General features: G+C 32.8%; 1 pseudogene; it reads left to right on the top strand.

The window, feature by feature from the left end:
- The first annotated feature begins 16,068 nt into the window (after positions 1-16,068).
- Positions 16,069-16,506, top strand: LOC149165667 (small ribosomal subunit protein bS16m/bS16c pseudogene; annotated as a pseudogene).
- The last annotated feature ends 2,181 nt before the right edge of the window (positions 16,507-18,687 follow it).

The raw sequence follows: 18,687 nt of genomic DNA, 5'->3' as shown, positions 1-18,687 counted from the left end.
AGTCAAAACAACCCTATCAAATCTGCTGTCAAATTCATCCCTAACCAGAAATTCAACGATGGTCAAATCAACAGTAAAATGTATCCTTTGAAGCTCAGCCAAACTTAGTCAAACTCGCCCTAAATAAGAGGTCCAAATCAACCCAAAACAGTCACAAAGTCAACATTCAAACTTGGTCAAACTTCTGTCCTAAAATCTGTGGTCAAAAATTATAGTCAACACTAAAGTTAGCACCAGTCAAACTACCCATATCTTCTTGACTTTTGTGCCCAAAAATATGACCTAAAGAAACATGAACAACCCTCTAAAAATCCAAGTTAAAACGGGTTAAAGAGTCCCTGGTCAAACTTGGTCTACTCTTGAAATTTTCAGCCTTGAAATTCAGTTGAGAAACTCATCTTTCTTTCCACACGTGTGTGAGAGAGAAGTTGTCTAATAGCTATATGAACCAATGAGACAAGGAGAGAGAAGAATGTGTGAGTGATGATGATGCCAAATGAGGTGATAATTCACTTTTATTTATACAAGTCATTAAGGGTGAAGAGTCATGTCCATTGGGCTTGATGAGGCTACATGATAATGTGGCTGACTTGAACAATTTCCCCATGTGTGGGCATAAATTCAAAAACACACTTCCTCTTGTCCAAATTGGATGATTTTTATATCAAGTTTGGTCCTCTCAAAAAGAGAAATTTAATGAAATCATCATCTCCATCAAATGAGTTGTCCCAAGGAGGAATTTAGCCCTAGTTTCCAATTTTAACGTTAATTCTAAGGCCATGTTCATTTCATACTGGTCACTTCTCAACCTCTCTTTGGTTACAATTTCTACCACCTTTCTAATTTCCCCTTATTTTATTTTCCTAAGCCAACCATAGTTCATCTGGCAAGGTTTTCTACTCTCCTTCATTCGTTTTCTATGGCTATTTCAAATATTTACTTGGTCTTCATTCCCAACTCCTATGAATTCATTCTTTCTTTAATGTCACTTGAACTGTTCTTTGCTTCTCAAACCAATATTAAGTCAGGATTAATGGGCAATTGTTGACTCTATACTACTTTGCATGGGGAAAGAAGAGGGTGACTTGGCTTCTCCCCAACCATTGATCATAGCCCTTCTATTGGCCATCACACTCAAGCCCAGGCCATAGCGTAGGCAATTATGGAATGCTAGAAGGGATATCAACCCTACAACAATTCAATGGGCCATCTCTAAAGTAGAGGATTGGGTTAGGAAATCCAAATGCTACATAAAAAACAAGTTCAATGGGACACTAGGGATTAGATTCCTAAGATGGGGAACTCCACCAAGGCAAGGACAACCTCCTATATGTAAAACATAGGTTTCTACTGACATATCAAGAAACTCACAGGAAGTCTTAACTAACAAAGGTGATTCCAAACAATAATTGGTCATCTATATGGCACAAGTGATGAGTAAGGTTCTAGGATTAATAGAAAGGTCTTATCCTTCATCAAGAATCTAAAAGATCTTGACTTTTCTTCCTCTAACGATGAAAATCAGTGTCAACCATTGGTTCAAATGGATTCCTCTATAGCATGAAGACTAAGTGAACCAGTGTCTTGAAGTATAATCTTTTATTATTAATGTTATTAGCATGCTCAGTATTTTAGAGTTTAATTTCTCTACTAGTCATAATTTAATTTTGACGATTTATCTGATAACACATAGAATTAGTAATTTGAAAAATTTGAACTTACTATCGGTATGGTTTCACAAGTGGAAAACGAGTAGCAGAAGATAGTAGTCTATATCAATATTTTTTAAGATAATATAAAAGGTTTCACTTAACAAAAAAACACAAAAACATAGCATACCTATTGTGGCTAGTCTTTCACTATGTTCAAAAAAAAAAAAAAGAAAAAAAAAAAAAAAAAAAAGAAAAATCAAAATTATTTGGATGGTGGCTTATTTTCAATAAAAGGGATTAATGCCGGGTTGAAGGTTGGGTAGGATTAATTAAAATTTTATGTTGTTAGTGGTTCCTAGCAAAGAATAGCAAAGATTAACGATTGGGCAAGTTTAAAGCACGATGTCGTCAGTGCCATCAAGCCTCCCCCACCGGAAAAACCTGACAACGCAAACATTGCAGAGGTTATCGACGTTGGTGCTCCCGTAGATGGTTTGGCGGTAAAAAAACTTTTCCGTGATCAATGGTTATGATCGTCTAGGGCACCACTAGCCAGTGGGACTGCTTACCACTGCGGGTGCTTCCATGGGCGGTAAGAGGATTTCATTGGGTTCTACAAGCGAGCCTGCTCAAAAATTACAAGTCAACCAATGAAAATAAGCGACAAAAGATATTATATATGCAGTTGTCTATAATGCTACTTTTTGGAAGTTTTTCGGATTGGTTTTTCCAGTCAAAATTCGGCAGCAATTTATTGGAATAGCAAGTTTGATATCTAGTTTCTGTACAATCAAAGCGTCCCAGGGGTTTTTCAGGGTGCTGAATCCAAATATGCAGTTAAAACACCATTTTAACTGCAACAAATCAAGATTTAACGTCAATTTCTTCCACCGAATTCAATTCCGTCACAGGAATCTCCAAAAAATCACATTATAAACAACTCCATTATATATTGTAATTTATAGTCGATATATTTTAAGTTTTAAATTTTAAGTCCCCAAGAAGACCAAATAGGACTTAGAGTAGTTTTTAAAATAATTTAAACAGTTTATGGAAGTTAATTGTTCTTATAACTGTCATCTTTGTAATATCACTACAACAATACTTTGGAGAAAAAATTTTGGGATTCCGAATTAGAACAGAGAGAGAAAACATTGTTGTGTAAATCTTTCCTTGAGTTTAATAAAAGCTTCTTGAATGATTCCAAACTGATTTTTGGATATGATATGTGTTTACCATTATTGTAAGACATTCATTGTTTCCTTTTTTGGAAAAATGTTATGAAGTTGCTGGTTATTTTTATAATACAAATTTACTTTGCTCACAATGTGTAAAATTTAATCAAATAACTTTAAAATTGAGCTCATTTTTCCACATATACATAGATTCTCTAAGTATCTCATGCATTCCATTATCGTTTAAATAAAAGAAGATTCTGTAGTTGCAACTTTTTGTTCCGAACCTTCCATTTTTCTATCTCTTACCCTGCTACAACTTTTAATTCATTTTCATAGTGAGTGAGGCCATCTTGAGAATTATTTCTATTTCAAAAAGTTTTCCTCTGCATTACTAGTGAAAATCATATATGAATACCAGTGAAAATCATATATGAATAATCATAATGGGGCAACAAAAAATATTTACTATTTTTCTATCTCTTACCTTGCTACAACTTTTAATTCATTTTCATAGTGAGTGAGGCCATCTTGAGAATTATTTCTATTTCAAAAAGTTTTCCTGTACATTACTAGTGAAAATCATATATGAATACCAGTGAAAATCATATATGAATAATCATAATGGGGCAACAAGAAATATTTACTATCTTTTTGTATAGATATCCTAGGCAGAGACCTCCTCTCAGCTAGAGATTGCCTTTAGGGTTACAACGATACCAATATAAGAATAACATGATTTTATTATTATTATTATTTTTTTTTTTTGGTTATATAAACTTTGTATAAAATAGAAGTTATATATTTTTTAAGTTAATTTGATTTCCTAGGTTTATTTTTTACAGCATATTTTAATAGGTCATGTATATACTTTGAATAATTATTTCTAGTATTTTAAACTTACATTATGATCACACATCCTCAAAAGAAAGAATTGACTTGAACCATCCCTCATATAGCACCTTAAATAAGTATAAGCATGTTTACATAATGTCGCTAATAAAATTAACCATGAAATATTGAGCTAAAATTGTTAAAGAATGACTACGTATGAAACACAAAGCTAAAATTGTTAAAATATGACATGAAATTATAAAAGCCATAAATTATATCAAAATATCCATCTTCTATAAAATTGTCAATGGAGTTTATTTCAGGGAGTTGGGAGAAATGATTGTTATGCTTCCTACCTAAGTTCAATTCCTATAAGTGATATGATGAACTTTGTTATAATGACCTTGAACCTTATTGTTAAGTATATTGTTAAATTACATAGTGGATGATAAGGAATCTATGTAAAATCTAAATTTGATTAATAAATTATTATAACTTAAATAATTAATACAAATACTCAACTTCATTTATATTCTTTGTATAAACCTATTATGTGATTGCTTAAGATATTTTTGTGATGTCATTACTTAAGATCTTTCTTCTCCCTTCTAACAAACCCATTTGGGATCACTCTTGAAAGTATTTAAACTGGGTGTGAATTTCTAATGCAATACTTTGATAACTTCATTTTTTTAGCATAATTAGTAATATTAAGCCATATATAAATGACATTAGATTTTTATTTTTGTATTTCACAAATACAATGCTATATATTCAATATGAGAAATATACATATATTGTTAATACTATATATTCCATATAAAAAATATACATATATTATCAATACTATATATTTCATACGAAAGATATACATATATTGTGAATACTATATATTCCATACAAAGAATATACATATATTGTAAAAACCATATATTCTCTATGAGGTATATTCACATGTATAAAGATGACTTAAAATTCATCACTGGATAAAGTTTTGTTAAAATGTTGAGTTATTTGATATTAATTAAATGAACTCCTTTTAGCGATATAAATATTTTTTAAAACCTTAATACATCGAGGTGTCTAAAAATTGGTTGTAAATTATTTTATTTAAGCTTAGTGTCAATATGGAAAAGGGGCGATGACTTATGATGTTGTGAACATTTTATAATTGTTCAATATAAATAGGTTAAGATTTTTGGTTCGGTTAAACTCTATTTTATATTTAAAATTAATGTTTAATGATAACTTATTATTTTAAGGGAAAAATAATGTTAGAGTTGGAAAAATAATCATGATACAATTATAAATAAAATATATGATATTAATTTGTTTGTAATTAAAAAATAAATTGCATCATTTAAATTTAGTGATAACAAGGAAAAAAGTAGTAACTTATTGTATCTTGTATTTTGAAAAATTGATTATTATAGATACATCCAACAACTTGGCTCTATCAAAAGATATCATATAAGATATTCAATAATACTAAATCATAAGTCATTGCTCAAGAATGATGATTTGAAAAAAGGCATTGCATCATATAATTGGAGATGCTTCACACAAATTTGTTTCTATTTTAGAGGTTACATATATAATGTTAATATAAGAGATAGGTGGAAAAGAAGATGATATTTTGGTGTTATTAGTCATTACAATTAGAATGGATGGCATAATTATAGTTCTTTTACATTTACATTTCAAATCTAATATTTTAATGTAATAATAAAGACGTGTGTTGATGTAATCGTAGAGGATGTAATCGTAGAGGAGTAAGATGTATATCGCTGGTTAAGATAATTGTTTTTCGAATATTGTATTTTGAATTATTTTTATATTCAATTTTTACTATAATTATGGGGCTTATTCTATGATCATTTTCCTATTCTTTGATGTTTTAATGTTCATTTCATTGGAGCTTATAACATCTTAGAGTGATAGAAATAATCTTTTTAAAAAAACAATTTTATGCTACTTTATTTCACATTTTTAATTAATTAGGGATTATAAGTCATTTTTTGAATTATCTTTTATATGGTACCATAGTTGTTGTAGCATTTTATATCAATTCTTGGATTTGAATAATATTTAAATATAGTATTTTGCAAAATTTAAATTGCAAAGTTATGAAAAATCAAATTATTTATTATCTGATCATTTTCCTGTACTTTGATGTTCTAAATATTCATTGTATTGGAGTTTATGACATCGGATAAAGTGATGGAAATAATCTTCTCAAGAAAACAATTTTATGTAACTTTCACTCACATTGTTAATTAATTAAGGATTATAAGCCATTTCTTGAATTATCTTTTGTATGGTACCATAGATATTGTTGTAGCTTTGTATATCAAATGTTGGATTTAAATACTATTTAGACAGGGTATTTTGCAATATTCAAATTGCAAAGTAATGAAAAAACAAATTATTTATCTTTTATCTTTTATTAGCTTAATTGGTTTGGTTCTTAAGGGACAAGGAAAATATGAACATTTTTTAAGGGTATGACTATGGATAATAGAATTTGTTTCGAGGCCATGTATTAGCATATTTGATGGAAACCCCCTTTTATGATATATTTGAGAAGGAAGTCAAATTTCAAGTGTTTTAATTGTATAATGTACTTATTGAAAGTAGGAAATGTATAATTATTGATAGTAGAAAATGTCACCCTCCTCAGAGAATGATTGATTAAAAAAAAAATCATAAGTTTAATTTTGTTGTTATGTGTGTAATATTTCAGTTATCCATTTAGAATGATGTAACAAGTTTAAAATAATGTCCTTGCAAGTGATTGAGTAACATGTAATAAATATTGGAACCTTCTACATGAAAAAAGGTTGAATTAGACCATGTGAATTAGCCCTTAAGCATCATTTTGTTCATTGTTTTATAATTATCATATTTGTAAACTTGTTGGATCTCTTCAATGAATATTTAATATTAGACTTCTAATAAGTTGAACAATTCACTATCCAAAAGTCCTTATCAAAACTAAAATAGATATCATCTTATCCAAAACATTTTTCTAGATGTTTACAACATTTTTCTCAATTTTTTTTTAATGTGGGAGTAACATCATATTTATGAGTTCCATATTTAGATCACCATCATCTATTATGGACAAATTTTATTGAACTTATAGATAATTTTGGAAGCCATGGTTTCCTTAATATCTATAAAAAAAAATGAAGCAAATGAATAAAACATATAAAAACTTTATTTCCTTAATAACTCATTAAAAAAATGTTGAACAATATAATAAAAAGTCATACTTTCTTAATTACATAATATTATCAATACAATCAACACAAATCAAATCATACCTAACGTAATATAGATATGTTATAAAAAAATATCAAATAATTTAAAATTATCCTAAAAAATAAAGACTCCCTCTAAAAATATTGAGGAAAAATGGGATTTTCAGACATGTAGAAGAAAATAAAACCACATCTAAAAAATAGTGTCAAGTCAAAATGCCCTTTTCAAATTTCATTCATGGAATTTTTGTCTCTAACACAGATGAGGTTCTTTATAACCCAATGTTCTGTTGGAATTGAGTTCTATATGACTTTGAAAACATTTTTAACAATTTTCATTTCCTCAAAAGTGCATTCTCGAAATATTTTTGTTATCTCTATATTTAACGACACTGCATGGTAGTGGCATCTTGTAGTGGAAAAGGGAAATATTGCCCTAGAGTATTAGGGTTTCAACAACAATTTTCTAATTTCTAACAATAGAGAAAACTAAACAATTTAATATACTTTCTCAAATAGTAAAATTTTAACATAAATTGCCAATATGGAATTAAGAATCCAGATGCTTTAAGTCTAGTTACTTATAATGATTCTATATAACAAAATATTTTGTTGTTATTAGTCATTACATACAGACAATTATTTGTAATTGAGCCGAGAGGCTCATTCTACAGCTAGTATGATGTGTAACATTGTCCGTCTATCATCAAAGTCGAAATTTTTCTCATCTCAATAAAAAAAAAAAACATTTAAATAATATAGACTCATACAAAATGTTAGGTCCCTATAATACTAATGATTCCCCCATTACTATTGTAGTTGTATCCCTTATTAATATTGTTGTGCCCCTATTGGGCCCATATTGTTATTATTGTGCCCCATAGAATCCCTCTATTGTTATTTTTGTGCCTTTATATTATTACTATTAGGTTGGCTTGGTTATATTGTGACCCTTTAGACTCCTATATATAGAAAAGAGGTTTTGTCATTTGAATCATCTAAGAATTGTTCATTTTGTAATGTAAAGGAGGTTGCCCCCTCAAAGAGGATTATTTCTAAGGCGTTGATCTATCTTTTCTATCTTTTTGTGAGCTGGTTCCTAACATTTGGTATCAGAGCTTTGGATTCTAGGGTTTCACTTCTCCAAACAAGACATCGTGGAATTTTCGCTATAACTTTTTTTCTGTGACATTTCAGAACCAAAAAAAGAAACCCATTTGAGACAAAATTGCGCTAAACCTCAGGTCTGAATTTCAAATCTTGTCTCGCTATATTCTCGGAGATATGATCTGAGGAATTTAGGGTTTTTGCAGACCCCCGAATTACATTTCAAAAGGTCACCTTGGGAAAATCGTCATAACTTTCGCTTTGAATATCAGATTGAATTTTCGTAAGAAGTTATAGAAAGAGGATGGATTTTAGTTTTTGTGAGTATCATTTTTAGAACCTAAGGTTGAAACAGTGAGATGCGGCATGTCATACAAGTTCGCTCTACGGAACTAGTCTGTAATCAGGTCACTGTGGGAGATTTGGCATAACTGTTCCTTGGAGAATCCAATCTTGATCAGATTTGTGGGGTTAGAAAGAGGACTCAAAGGGCTACCAAAGGACGATATTTCAGATATTTGAGATCCGCGGCTACAGAGATACAATAGATTCAATATCGAGCTCTTACAAAGTGAAAAAAAAGGGTGTGTAATTTTTATTTTTATTTTGCATAAGATTGGTTGGAAAAAATAGTTTGAAGGAATTCAAAGGGAATAGTGAAGAATTATTAGCATTAATTAATACCCCGAAGAAAGAAAGTAGAAACACCTAGTAAGCAACTTGAAAGCTCTAGCATGACTCGCGAAGAAGAGGAAGAAATGCAACATGATATATCAAAATTACAAGACAAAGTACAATAAATTTCACTCTCACTAAAGGTAAATGAAGCCAAGATGAATGGCGTGGAAGCTAATATGAATGGCATGCAAGTTAAGATGAATAGCATGGAAGCTAAGATGAATGGCATGGACACTAAGATAAATGGCATGGACGCTAAGATGGAAGAATTGAAGATACATTTGAATAAGTTGCTACAAGAAATGGTTGCTAATGGTGAAAGGGTAGTAAAGGAAAATCATGATGAGAACAAAAGAAATGTTAATTATGATTTCATAGACTCTAATGTTGGATTGAAGACCCACCATATTCCAAAAATCAATATGAGGAAGTTTGATGGCAAGGATCCTGCAACATGGATACTGCAGATGGAGCAATTTTTCGATCTCAATAATGTGAAAAACACACAAAAGGTACGTATTGCAACTTTATATTTTGAACCAAATCAGTTTGTATGGTATTGATAGCTTTTCTCTCGTAAACAAATTGTCACTTGGCCAATTTTTACGAAAGAAATGATAACACATTATGAGGATACAAAAATCAACACCTTTTTTAGCCAATTGATAAGTCTCAAACAAAAGGGTTCAATGATGGAGAACATTGAGAACTTCCAAAAATTGAATATAAAGGTAAAAGATATTCCAGAGGAGCACAGAATTGATGTGTTCATAGGGACTTTAAAGGATAATATCCAACATGAGGTTCGCCTTTGGAAACCTGATTCATTGGAGAAGGCATTCAGCTTAGCAAGAAAAATGGAAAGCAAAATTATGGCAACCAGGAAGCCTACCACTCACAACTATAAAGATGGAAGTGCTGCTACCCCTAGTCTTCCACAACATATAAGGTTGTCACCACAACAATTGGAAGAAAAAAGAGCAAAAGGGCTTTGTTACAATTGTGATAACAAATACACTAAAGATCATAAGTGTGCTGAGAAGAAATTATTCTACATATATTGTGAAGAGGAGGAAGAAAAGTAACAAGAAATGTCAAAAGAAGAGGATACACTCCAGGAACAAACCCTAGATAAAGAAGAAATGAATCTGACCATATATTGTAATGCATTGGCTGGAATTACCACTCCTCAAACTATCAAGATAGAAGGACAAATCAAGAAAAAAAAGGTAATAGTGTTGATTGATTCAGGAAGTACCCACAAGTTTATTCATTGTAAGATAGCAAAAGAATTGAATTGCTTCCTATATCTAGCACCAGAGTGTCAACTAATGGTTGCAAGTGGAGGAACCATAAATTGCTCTGGAAAGTGCCATAATATCAAGCTATCCATGGGAGAATATGTATTGAATAGCCCAATGCTTTCCATTCCAATGGGTGGTGCTGATGTTGTAGTAGGAATCCAATGGCTACAATCCTTGGGTACAATAGCTTTTAATTTTCAAGAACTTTTCATGAAATTTTCTGTGAAAGGAAAGGAAGTTGAATTAAGGGATATTGCAGGGAAATCGGAAAAGATAATCAGCTCTAACGGTATGACAAAGCTTCTAAAAAAGGAACAACGAGGTGTAATTGTACAATTATGTTCACTAGATGTTTCCACATAGAAATCATTTATTTTGCCAGATCTCCAAAAAGTCTTGGACAATCATTCCAAGGTATTTGAGACTCACAAAGGTCTCCCACCTATTCGTGATTAAGATCATGCTATTCATTTGATTCCAGGAAGTGTTCCTCCAAACATCAGGCCGTACAGATATCCCTATGCCCAAAAGAGTGAAATTGAACATATGGTTGCAGAAATGCTAGAGGTTGGTATAATTCAACCTTGTCAAAGTTCTTTCTCTACTCCAGTAGTATTGGTGCACAAGAAGGATGGATCATGGTGCATGTGTCCGGATTATAGGGAGCTCAATAAGCTCACCATTAAAGATAAATTTCCCATTCCTCTCATTGATGAATTATTGGATGAATTGCATGGATCAATTAACTTCACCAAGTTGGATCTTCGTTCAGGATATCATCAAATTAGAATGAAGACTGAAGACATTCCGAAAACAACATTTAGAACTCTTGAGGGTCATTATGAATTTTTGGTCATGCCTTTTGGCCTTACCAAAGCACCTTCTACAAGGCTTGATGAATTCCATTTTCAAACCCTTCCTTAGAAAATTTGTGTTAGTATTTTTTGATGATATACTAATCTACAACAAGTCTTGGAAGGATCATGTTGAACATGTTTACAGGGTGTTACAACTATTGGAGGAGAAACAATTATATGCAAAAAGCTCCAAATGTTTCTTTGGAGTACAAGAGGTGGAATATTTGGGTCATATTGTATCTCATGAAGGTGTTAAGGTAGACCCTAGCAAAATTAAAGCCGTTAAAGAATGGAAAATCCCCACATCCATAAAGCATCTGCGAGGATTTCTCAGGTTGACAGGGTATTATCGCAAGTTTGTTAAGAATTATGGGAGAATAGCAGCACCTCTAACAACATTATTGAAGAAAGATTCATTTTCATGGACTCCGAAAGCAACAAACGCCTTCAAACATCTTAAAGAGGCAATGTGCCCAACACCAGTCTTAACTACACCGGACTTCACAAAAACCTTTATTGTGGAATGTGATGCTTTAGGAAATAGAATTGGTGTTGTTTTAATGCAAGATGAAAGACCCATTGCTTTCGAAAGTCGTCCAATCAAGGGAAATTATTTACACAAAGCTATTTATGAGAAGGAAATGTTGGCAATACTACATGCACTTAAGAAATGGCGACGCTACCTAATGGGAAGACACTTCAAGGTAAAAATAGATCATGATAGCCTTAAATACTTTTTAGAACAAAGATTATCCTCTGAAGAGCAACAAAAATGGGTCACAAAGATGTTGGGCTATGACTTTGAAATCATCTACAAAAAAGGGAAGCAAAATGTTGTGACAGATGCACTCTCAAGAAAGGATGAGGATGTGGAAGCATTGTTGTGCGCCATTTCTATTATCCAACCAGATTGGATAAACGAAGCAAGGGAGGAATGGAAAAATGACGAAGAAGTGTGGGCATGTATTTGAAAGTTACAACAAGATTCCAGTACATTTGATACATTTAGCTGGAAAAATGATTCGCTATGGTAAAAATATCGCTTATACCTCTGTAAAAATTCCCAACTCAAACAAAATATTCTTATGGAATTGCACACTTCTCCCTTAGGAGGGCACTCAAGATTTTTAAAAACCTACCACAGGGTTAAGAAGGAATTTTTTTGGGATGGCCTTAAATTGGATATTCAAAAGTTTGTGGCGGAATGTTTGGTTTGCCAACAAAATAAAGTTGAAACAATTAAGACCCCAGGTCTATTACAACCTTTATCCATTCCAAGCCAACGTTGGGAGGAGGTTTCAATGGATTTTATCACAGGTTTACCCAAGCTTGAAGGAAAGAGTGTCATCATGGTGGTAGTTGATAGACTTACCAAGTATGCACACTTTTGTGCATTATAACATCCATTTAAAGCCAGTACAGTTTCTACTGCATTTATGGAAACAATTCAAAAGCTACATGGAAACCCATAGATTATTGTAAGTGACAGAGATCACATTTTCACTGGAAATTTTTGGACATAATTATTTTCTTGTCTTGGTACTCAGTTAGCTCGTAGCTCATCTTATCATCCTCAATCTGATAGGCAAACTGAGATAGTAAACAAATGTTTGGAAGGATATCTTCGTTGCTTTGTATCTGATAAACAGACACAATGGGTCAAATGGTTGCCTCTAGCTGAATGGTGGTATAACACTTTTGGGTGAAAATGTGTTCGTTTAATTCTGTTGTAGTACTTGCCCACCTATTTAATTTGTCAATCCGAGGTCCGTAGACTTACGAGACACATGCACTATATATGCAGGACTGAAGTGGAACTAATTTAATCTAAATTACTGTAATTAAATTAATCTAAGAAGGCATTGAAACATTAACTATGAAAGCAGGAAATTGCATAAAGGAAAAGCAATACAACATGTGAAGAATTGAATGACAAACAACATATGTGAGCTCACAACAATAAAACTATCTCAAGTCATATTACAAGAATCAAATTACAAATCATGAAAGCATAACAATAAAAGATGAAAAACTAAGAATTCCCATTATTCATTATTCATTATTCCATTCTTTAAAATTAAGAGAGAGCACTCTCTTATATACATGAGGAAGATAACCTTCTCATAATTACATATCCAATATTCTCTCAAGCACTCTCAACTAATTTCCCATTATTACAATATATGATCCCACAAATCTCTCAAGCATTTTTAACTACTTTCCCATTATTACAAAATATGATCCCTTTGAATCCTCCACAAATCTCTCACATATCTTGGATAAGATATGCCAACCAAATCCTCCATGATTTTCTCATAATTATCTCCTTAATATGGTGGAGGAGATATGGATAAGATATGCCAACCAAATCCTCCATGATTTTCTCCTTAGGAATAGGCTTGCATAATTATCTCCTTAATATGGTGGAGGAGATATTAATTCTTCACATATTTCCTACACATCACAAAACTCACATATTCTTGAGATATATATAAAAATATGTATATTTTCTAATATTTAATCATAAATTCACTTGTAATACAAAAATGAATAAAATGGAAAATAAGAAGGTGAAACCCAAATGTATGTATGAAAATGATATGATAAAAGGTTAATGGGATGATGAAATGTAAGGAATAGTGAAGAAAAAGGTGGATGAAAATATGACATTTCTGAGTCCCAACATCCTCCCCAACTGAACTTGTTGCATGTCCTCATGCAACCATGCATGGGTCTCTTTAAGAAAATTTGGCATCTTGAACTTTGGCTTTACATGATGATATCTTTTAATAATGAATGTTTCCAGGATATGTGAAAGACATGAGTAACAACTTACATTTTCTTATGGTTGGTTCTTGTGTGACAACCATGAATACAAAGAATGCTGGTTCTTGTGTTAACAACATTCATTTCATTTTCTGTTCTCTTTTCTTGAATAATAATGTAAACACTCATTGGAAATCATAATGTGCATAAGGCAACCCTTTTGTAATATTAATGAAGCATGCCAATATTGCGTATGAAGCAAAGTGCAACAAAGTATCATTGGAAAATAAATGTTGGTGAATGGTAAATGAGAAAAAAAATGGAGTGATAGTGGTGAAGAAATGGAATCATGGAAGTGAATATGTAGTGTGGTGAAGAAATGGAATCATGGAAGTGAATATGTAGTGAATGTAGTCTCTTCCCCCCCCCCACCCCCCCCAACTAAATTGGTTGCATGGCTCATGAAAGGAAATGTAGCATGGTGAGGGAATTTTCCACAATATTCAATTTAGAATATAAGGAATTTCATGATTAAAGATTAGAAAACAACATACCTCTACTTACCCAAGAATGATGAACTATGCAATAGGAATGTAGCTGCTGCTGCTGCTGGATCAGGAAAATGTGACTGATGTTGTTGTAACTGGATCCTGGGAAATGAAGGAATCTGAACTGTTGATGTTGAATCATGGAAAAGATAAATGCTGAAAGTGGAACTTTGCTACTCTCATAGATCAGAATGCATGCTGCTGTAACTGCTGAGGGAGTCGTGAAAAAGTGTATAGTCTTCACCCGCTACAAACCCGATGGTACAATTCTAAACATGCGAATGAATGTGTCGATGTTGAGCATGAATAGAAATCATTGGATTACCGACCATTGATGTATGTCGTTAACCAATGCGAGGCAACTCACCATTGATGTCAATGAGTGCCAAGGTACCAGAGTACATCTTGCAAAGTGCGAATGGATGTGTCGAGGTTGAGCCACTTGCAAGATCTAAAGATCAAGGAACATTGATGTATTCCCATGATCGCCAGCGAGAGAACTTGCCATTAAGGCATGCAAGCCTCTAGGTACTCAAAAGGAACTCTAGTCTATTTCCCAGATAAGGTGTTGATGTCGATGGGGCAAGACTTGTTGAAAGGTGGGCCTTAAGGAATCCCACATCAGTCAACGCGAGTTTGTACAAAAAGATTTGGTAGGACTATAAATGGAAAGAACTCATGGACAAGTAGTGTGGATCAGCATGGCTAGGAAATCAAGGCAATGTAATCATGGAAATGGAATGCGTTTTATTCAGAAGGCAAACTAGAAGGCAAAAATAAACTGAAAAGGGATGTATGCGATTCAGAAAAATAGGCGTGCATGAAGTCGTGAAAGATAAGTAAATGGAAGATGCGCTGCAACACAAGGATGGTCTAGGCGTTTGGAAGGAAAAATGGAAGTAATCATGACGTAAAAGGATTTTTGTGTAGAGGAAAATGTCATGATATGTGCAGTGAAGAATTAGTTGCTTCAAGCATCCAATGATGCATGTTTCATTGTGATTTCGAAAAATCACTTTTGCATTAGATTGTCTTCAACTCTTAACACCATTCCTGCATAAAAATTGTCAGCTTTGTGTGCCATCTCCATCGATCATTCCTGTATGAAGTGACTCAAAAACAAATTAGCTCATTTTCAAGAATTTATGAAATGCCCATTTTTTATTTTTTTTTCAAAGTTACACTAATTGTGGATGAAAAGGGTGTCGCATTGTAATGTTGATCTTTCTGCATAAGCTTCTCAGTGACCTACACATAACACCAAAACCAAGAAAGTTGAATAAAACTATTTATAAGATAAGCATGCATTCAATAGTATTACACAACTCAATATACATATTTAATATTTGTTGACCTGAAGAGATAACAAATGCATATGCTTTCTAATCAAATGATTGTCCTAACCAAAAATCAATCGTTTACTACAGCTTCATGTTGCTTTCAATCTGTAAAGCCAGCTAGTTATAATTTGTACAATCGTATATGGGTATAGAACGCAGAGCTTGGTACAGAATCCATCAAAAACTCAATGGAGAAACCAGAAATAAAATCCTTTCTCAAAAAGTGGGGCAAGAGAAAATCCAATAATTCACCATGTTCTTCATATTATTTTTTTGTAAGGTTAGCCTCCTTTGCACAACAAAATGTGCATATGACAAATAAGCAATACCGATATGTAAGAGTTTCCCACAAATAGCATCCCAATACAGAGCTCTGGTGTGAATGCAAGTTATCAAGAGGGTAGTCAAATTTCTTGAGAATCAGAACAGAAAGGTTTGAGCAAGCAGTCTCCTGTCATATAAATTAGATTTTCGGTCTAAAAAACAGTATAGACAACCCCATAATCCTTTCGGTGCCATTTTGATCGAGGATACTTGAATTTCGAAGGCGAGCTAAACATTAATTTAGACTGACAAAGTTTCAGATATGGGTGTCGTTCGTTTGTGGTTGGCTCGATTTGGATGCAGCAATCGACCATTTTACTGGATAGTTGCCGCTGACAGCAGTGCACCCCGCGATGGAAAACATTTAGAAGTTTTGGGGTATTACAATCCCTTTCCAGTAAAGGATGGAGGGAAGTGCATGGGTCTCAATTTTGACAGAGCCAAGTATTGGCTGTCTGTTGGAGCTCAGCCCTCTGATCCAGTTCAGCATCTTCTCTTCAGAGCAGGACTGTTGCCACCTCCACCAATGCTAGCAATGCTACGGAAAGGTGGCCGTGATGAGGAGCGTCCTTTTGATCCCTTGACTGGTCGTCCTATTGCTCCTAGTGAAGATGTAGAGCAAATTTATGATATAAAAGGTGATGCTACCAGTTCATAATAAGCTGAGAAATACCGAAAGTTTATGCAATGCCAGTTTCTGCCTTTCAGCTTTCTTAGATTGCTATAATATGGTTTAGCTGGTTTCCCTAGTCGATGTAAACCAAAAAGAATGACCCCATTTATTATTTCCAATTAGCACTTTGAATGTTGTTGATAGGGTATAAATCAGACCGTGCTAATGTATCTGTTGAGCATAACAATATTTTTTTTTCGATAATGCTTGTTTCTAAGATGATTGTAAGCATAGAGGGTGGTTAAAAAAACACATGCAATGAACTATTTAATGAATAACTAAAGTTTAGAAAAAAACTAAACTTTCTCTTAATGTTTTTTTTTTAACAAATGGACATAATGATTTGCATATTGAAAGATGTTTTTGATGAAGCATATTGCAAAACATGAATTTATTTATTCTTGAAATTAGTCTAAATCATCCCTATTTTCTGATCCTCGAGATCGTATACAGATGCAGGAGGAGAGCATACTTATTCTAGGTAAAAGAAAAACTGAAAATGAAAGCCTACCTACTCTATACTAATTAGAAAAAATTAGTTACGTGTAATTAAACTTCCAATGAAGCCATTCACGTAGCAGTAACAACAATAGATTCAGTAGCAATTCTTTAAATTGTGGATGAAAATATTCAAGAGTGGATGAGTCTAGTTGTTGTAACTGCAAATCAACTAAAAAATAAAAAGATGAATCTATCTAGTACTTACCTGGAACCATTGTTTGATAAAGCTTTGATAGGTACAATTTCTCTCACTCAGATCATGTTGTAACTCCTCTTCTTTTCTGATCTATTGTTCTTCTTCCTCGATCTCCTGTTCGAATGATTGTTCGCCATCAGATACGCAGGATCCTTCAGATGTTGAATCTTCGTTTATTTCTTGCGGAGTAGTTGAACCTTTAATTCTTGTGAAGATCTCCTCTTCCAAGGAAGAAGAGATCCCGACTTCTGCTAGGATATGAGTGAGTAGTTCCAAGCTGAAACTCATTGTTAAACCATGTTGAAAGGGATTCTAAAAAACAAAAAAAATCAGCACACTAAAAATTGAATTAAAAACAAAAGGACCATAGAAATAATCTTGAATTCAATACTCAATTAAACCCTCTTACAAGGACCGCTCATTAATTTAGTAATTGAATTCTTCAATTACAACCATGAACCATGAATTCATAAAACACTCTTCATAGTTGCAAAAGTCAAACACACTTGCAGAAATTGAAATTCACACTTGCATAAATGTAAACACACCCTATATGCCCTGATCCATAAGAGGTCGAGCCCGTTACGGTAGCTCGAATACGATGCATAGGCTGTTCCCCACGTCTTACTACCTTAACACCTCGGAGTTAGGAACATGTATAAACACACTTGCATGAAAAATCAAACTAAACTTCAATCCATCGTGACTCCCCAGCAACAGCGCCAAAATGTTGGGTGAAAATGTGTTCGTTTAATTCTGTTGTAGTACTCACCCAACTATTTAATTTTTCAATCCAAGGTCTGTAGACTTACGAGACACATGCACTATATATGCAGGACTGAAGTGGAACTAATTTAATCTAAATTACTGTAATTAAATTAATCTAAGAAGGCATTGAAACATTAACTATGAAAGCAAGAAATTGCATAAAGGAAAAGCAATACAACATGTGAAGAATTGAATAACAAACAACATATGTGAGCTCACAACAATAAAACTATCTCAAATTATATTACAAGAATCAAATTACAAATCATGAAAGCATAACAATAAAAGATGAAAAACTAAGAATTCCCATTATTCATTATTCATTATTCCATTCTTCAAAATGAATAGAGAGCACTCTCTTATATACATGAGGAAGATAACCTTCTCATAATTACATATCCAATATTCTCTCAAGGACTCTCAACTAATTTCCCATTATTACAAGATATGATCCCACAAATCTCTCAAGCATTTTTAACTACTTTCCCATTATTACAAAATATGATCCCTTTGAATCCTCCACAAATTTCTCACATATCTTGGATAAGATATGCCAACCAAATCCTCCGTGATTTTCTCATAATTATCTCCTTAATATGGTGGAGGAGATATGGATAAGATATGCCAACCAAATCCTCCATGATTTTCTCATAATTATCTCCTTAATATGGTGGAGGAGATATTAATTCTTCACATATTTC

The sequence above is a fragment of the Pinus tabuliformis genome, chromosome 5_1, assembly GCF_031772625.1.
Source record: "Pinus tabuliformis cultivar Carrire ecotype Pingquan chromosome 5_1, CPIR1, whole genome shotgun sequence".
Taxonomy (NCBI): Eukaryota; Viridiplantae; Streptophyta; class Pinopsida; order Pinales; family Pinaceae; genus Pinus; species Pinus tabuliformis.
The sequence above is the reverse complement of the archived record's forward strand: the minus strand, read 5'-3'. Positions and strand labels throughout refer to the sequence as shown.